A 6,201-nucleotide genomic window follows, 5' to 3' on the forward strand; every position below is an offset into this window, starting at 1 on the left:
ACCTCTCCATTGCACACAAACCGAAGGGTAACTCTTCGATCCCAACTGACGAACCTGCCGGTCAAAAATGGCCACCGGCTCCTCCTCGTAGGTCAAATCCTTATCCAGCTGGACAGTGATGAAATCTAGCACGTGAGATGAATCGCCGTGATACTTTCGAAGCATGGACACATGAAACAGTGGATGCATAGCTGATAAAACCGATGACAACATAAATCTGTAAACCACCTCTCCCACTCGATCAAGGATCTCAAAAGGCACGATGAACCTAGGGCTTAACTTGCCCTTCTTCACAAACCTTATCATGCCCTTCATGGGCGACACCAGAAGTAACACTCGCTCTCCGACCATGAATGCCACATCACGAACCTTACGGTGGCATAACCCTTTTGCCTGGACTGAGCTGTATGAAGCCTATCCTAAATAATCTTAACCTTATCCAAGGCATCATGTACTATATCTGTACCCAACAACCGAGCCTCTCTCAGCTTAAACCATCCAACCGGCAACCGATATCGTCTACCATATAATGCCTCATAGGGAGCCATCTGGATGCTCGACTGATAACTCTTGTTGTAGGCAAACTCCACTAATGGCAAGAACTGATCCCAAGAACTTCCAAAGTCAATAAAACATGCTCGGAGCATATCTTTCAAAATCTGAATAGTACGCTCGGACTGCCCGTCCATCTGAGGATGAAACGATGTGCTCAACTCGACCCGCGTACCCAACTCACGCTGAACTGCCCTCCAGAAATGCGAGGTAAACTGCGTACCTCGATCAAAAATGATAGACACGGGCATACCATGAAGACGAACAATCTCACGGATATAAATCTCTGCCAATCGCTCTGAAGAATAGGAAACTACTACAGGAATGAAATGCACTGACTTGGTCAGCCTATCCACAATAACCCACACCGTATCGAACTTCCTCTGAGTCTGTGAGAGTCCAACAATGAAGTCCATAATGATACGCTCCAACTTCCACTCAGGAATCTCAATCTTCTAAGCAAACCACCAGGTCTCTGATGCTCTTACTTTACCTGCTGACAATTCAAACACTGAGCTACATATGCAACAATATCCTTCTTCATCCTCCTCCACCAATAATGCTATCGCAAGTCCTAATACATCTTTGCGGCGCCCGGATGAATAGAATACCGGGAACTGTGGGCTTCCTCTAGAATCAACTCACGAAGTCCATCCACATTAGGCACACAAATACGACACTACATCCTCAAAACTCCATCATCTCCAACTGTAACTTGCTTGGCACTATCGTGCTGCACCGTGTCCCTAAGGACAAGCAAATGAGGATCATCATACTACCGATCTTTGATACGCTTAAAATAATGAAGAACTAGCGACTGTACAAGCTAGAACACGATTGGGCTCAGAAACATCCAACCTCACGAACTAATTGGCCAAAGCTTGAACATCCAAAGTAAGCGATCTCTCACCGACTAGAATATACGCAAGGCTGCCTATACTGGCTGACTTCCTACTCAAAGCATCAGCCACTACATTGGCCTTCCACAGATCATACAAGATGGTGATATCATAGTCTTTCAATAGCTCCAACCACCTCTTTTGCCTCAAGTTTAGCTCCTTCTGCTTGAATAAGTATTGCAAACTCTTGTGATCCGTGACCACCTCACATGACACACCATATAAATAATGCCTCCAAATCTTCAGCGCGTGAACAATGGCTGCTAGCTCCAAATCATGAACTAGAAAATTCTTCTCGTGAATCTTTAACTGCCGCAAAGCATATGCAATAACCTTATTATTCTGCATCAACACCGCACCAAGCCCTATATGATATGTGTCACAATACACTGTATATGGCCCTGAACCTGTAGGCAATACCAATATCGATGCCGTGGTCAAAGCTATCTTGAGCTTCTGAAAGCTTGCCTCACACTCGTCCGACCACCTGAATAGGGCACCCTTCCAGGTCAATCTAGTAGCTTGCCTCACACTCGTCCGACCACCTGAATAAGGCACCCTTCCAGGTCAATCTAGTCATCGGGGCTGCTATAGATGAAAACCCCTCCACAAACCGACGATAGTAGCTTGCCAAACCCAAGAAACTCCGGATCTCTGTAACTGATGTGGGCCTAGGCCAGTCCTTGACTGCCTCAATCTTCTTAGGATCCACCTGAATACCCTCTATGGATACAATGTGACCCAAGAATTCTACTAAACTCAACCAGAACTCATATTTCAAAAATTAGCATATAACTGGATGTCTCTCAGAGTTTGAGGAATGGCTCGAAGATGCTGCTCATGCTCCTCTTGGTTGCGGGAGTAGATCAAGATATCATCAATGAAAACAATTACAAAGGAATATAGATAGGGCTTGAACACTCGGTTCATCAAATCCATGAATGTTGTTGGGGCATTTGTCAATCCAAATGACATCACTAAGAACTCATAATGCTGGTACCGAGTGCGAAAAGCTGTCTTAGGGACATCGGATGCCCTAATCCTAAGCTGATGGTAGCCAAACTTCTCAATCTTCGAAAATACCTTGGCACCCTGAAGCTGATCAAATAAGTCATCAACTGTCGATAGTCTATGCACATCCTCATCGACCCATCCTTCTTCTTGACAAACAACACCGGCGCACCCAGTGCGAGACACTAGGTCTAATAAAGCCCTTATCAAGCAAATCTTGTAACTGTTCCTTTAATTCCTTCAACTCTGGCGGGGCCATGCAGTATAGCGGAATGGAAATGGGCTTAGTGCCCGGAGCCACATTAATGCAAAAGTCAATATCCCTGTTGGGTGACATCCCCGACAGGTCTGCAGGAAATACCTCTGGAAACTCATGAACAACTAGTACAGAATCCATAGAAGAAACCTCTGTACTGGAATCACGAACATAAGCCAAATAAGCCAAAAACCCCTTCTCGACCATACGCCGAGTCTTCATATAAGAAATGAACCCTAATGGTAGAATGACTAGGAGTCCCTCTCCACTCCAATCGAGGCAACCCTGACAAGGCTAAGGTCACGGTCTTGGCGTGACAGTCCAATATGGCATGATAAGGTAACAACCAATCCATCCCCAAAATGACATCAAAATCGACCATATCAAGAAATAGGAGATCTACACGGGTCTCAAGACCCCCAATAGTAACCACACACGAGCGATAGACACGTTCTACAACAATAGAATCACCCATCAGTATGGACACATATACAGGAGCACCCAAAGAATCACGAGGCACAACCAAATACGTAGCAAAATAAGATGACACATAGGAGTATGTAGACCCTGGATCAAATAGAACTAAAACATCTCTACTGCAAACTGAAACCGTACCTATGATAATGGCATCGAATGCCTCAGCCTCAAGCCTGGCCGGGAAAGCATAACATCGGGGTTGGGGCCCACCACTCTGAACTACATCCCTGGGATGGCCTCCTGCTAGCTGGCCTCCACCTCTAGCGGCCTGACCTCTACCTCTAATATCTCGACCTCCACCTCTAGCTGCCTAACCCTACCTCTAGCTGGTTGAGCAGGCGGTGGAACATCCGGTGCCAAACCCACGGCACAAAAGACCTGATGCTGAGAACTACTCGATGCTCGAGGGTAAAATCTAGCAATGTGCCTCGGACCGCTACAAGTATAACAAGCCCTCAGTTGCCGGGACTACTAACTCTAAAACTAACGCTGACAGCCTGAGTAACCACCCTGAAAACTCTGGAGTGGAGGTGCACTTATAGGAGCTGGTGGTGCACTGTTGGGTAGCTTATCAGAATACTGCATATGAAAACCACGACCACCTGAAGCACCGTGAGAAGCCTGAAGTGCTGAATGAAATGGCCTGGGAGGATGGCCCCTACCAAGAGAATCACTGCCTCCAAATGAGGCACCACTGAACCTACCAGAATGACAAGGCCTCTTGTCAGACCCCTGACCACTTCCCTGAGCTAGAACTGCCTCAACTCACCAGGCCACATTGGCCGCATCCTGAAAATAAATCTCGCGACCCGTCTCCTTAGCCTTCTGCAATCTAATAGGCTGAGCGAGTCCCTCAATGAACCTCCCACTCTCTCTCTCTCGGTGGGGAGTATAAGAAGATCATGATGAGCCAAACCAACAAACCTAGTCTCGTACTGGGTGACTGTCATACAACCCTATTGAAGATGCTCGAACCGCCTGCGGTAGTCTTCTCTCTGAGTGATCGGAAGGAACTTCTCAAGAAATAGCTGAGAGAACTGGTCCCAAGTCAAGGCAAGTGACCCAGTTGGTCTAGTAAACACAAAGTTATTCCACCATATCTTGGCAGACCCTATCATCTAGAATACAACAAAGTCGACCCCATTGGTCTCTACTATTCCCATGTTCCGCAACACCTCATGGCAACGATCAAGATAATCCTGGGGGTCCTCAGAAGCTGCCCCACTGTAGTGAACCTGGAAAAGCTTGGTGAACTTATCCAACCTCAACAAAGCCTCAGAAGACATAGACGATCCACCACTTATCCAACCTCAACAAAGCCTCAGAAGACATAAACGATCCACCAGCGGCCTGAGCCACAACAACTAGCTAAGCTACTCCTACTGGCTGAGCTGCTGGAGTCTGGAACTGGGAAGGCATCTGCTCCGAAATACGAGTAGCAGGAGTCTGTGCTCCTCACCCAGCCTGAGAGATGACTGGTGCTACAAGAAGTATGCCTGCCTGAGTGACACTCTCCATAAGGCCCACTAGACGGAGTAAAGCATCCTAAAGTACCGGGATAGCGATGAACCCCTCGGGAACCTGAGCTGGCCCTATCGGAATGGTCTGAGCCGGAAAATCATCATCAAACTCCACTTGAGACTCCGCTGTTGGTGTTGCTGCTCGAGCTCTAGGCTGAGCTCTGCCCCTGCCTCAGCCTCTAACACAGCCTCGTCCTCGTCCTCTGCCCCTCGTAGGAGCTTCCACTAGGGGCTCAGGCTGCTGATCAGCTGATGAAGCGGTACGTGTTCTCGCCATCTGCGAAAGAACAGAGTAGAAGTTCAATTAGAATTGAGAAGTCAAATCATACGACAGAGAAGAATAGATGGGAAGTTAATCCTAAACTCTGTAGCCTCTAGGGGATAAGCACAGATGTTTCCGTACCGATCCCTCAGACTCTACCTACCTAATTCGTGAATTGTTAGACCTAGGCAACCTAGTGCTCTGATACCAATTTGTCATGACCCGAATTTTTCACTGTCGGGATCGTGATGGCTCCTACTCTTGAAAGCTAGGAAAGCCGACATATACCGTTTTACCACACTAATTATTAAAAAGAACAGAAATAAATAATAGCTAAAGCCCAAACATAGATAAAGTGCAGATATGTTATAACAGTTCAACAACTCTAATACATGACTACCCCAATGATCTGGTGTCACAATCCACGAACGTCTAACAGATTCTACAAACATAGGTTTAAAAGAAATACATCTGTTCTTAAAATAGAAAGAGACATGAAATCCTAAATGAAGAAGGAGGGGACTCTAGAGTCTGTGAACGCCAGTAGATCTACCTTGGGTCTCCGGTGGACTGCAGGCAGTAACCCAATCTCTACTCACGAGGTTCGGCACCGAAATCTGCACAGAAAATGTAGAGTGCAGTATCAGTATAACCGACCCTATGTACTGGTAAGTGTCGAGCCTAACCTCGATGAAGTAGTGACGAGGCTAGGACACGACAACAATATAAACATGTGTAGTTAAATTGTATACGAGAAACAATAATAAAAGAAATTTAACAGATAAAGACGGGAAGGGGAAACATGTTGAAAGGAATATCCAATCGTGACAGTGCAAAATAACTCCATACTCTAAGCGAACAGAAATAATAACATAGTAACATGTGCACGGCATCACCCTTCGTGCTTCTACTCTCGTCCTTACCATAAGAATCAACAGAAAATGGCACGGCATCACCCTTCATGATTTTATTCTCTCATAATCATGGCACGACATCACCCTTCGTGCATTAACACTCACAGAATATGGCACGACATCACCCTTCATGCATTAACACTCACAGAACATGGCACGACATTACCCTTCGTGTATTAATACTCACTCAAAATATTGTGCACGGTATCACCCTTCGTGCTTTACACTCTTCCTCACCCAAACAATCGAAACAATAACATCCTGGCAAGGGAATCAACTATAACCAATCTCGTTTTAACAGTTAAATTTA

Source organism: Nicotiana tabacum, chromosome 20, assembly GCF_000715075.1.
Source record: "Nicotiana tabacum cultivar K326 chromosome 20, ASM71507v2, whole genome shotgun sequence".
In the NCBI taxonomy this organism is placed as follows: domain Eukaryota; kingdom Viridiplantae; phylum Streptophyta; class Magnoliopsida; order Solanales; family Solanaceae; genus Nicotiana; species Nicotiana tabacum.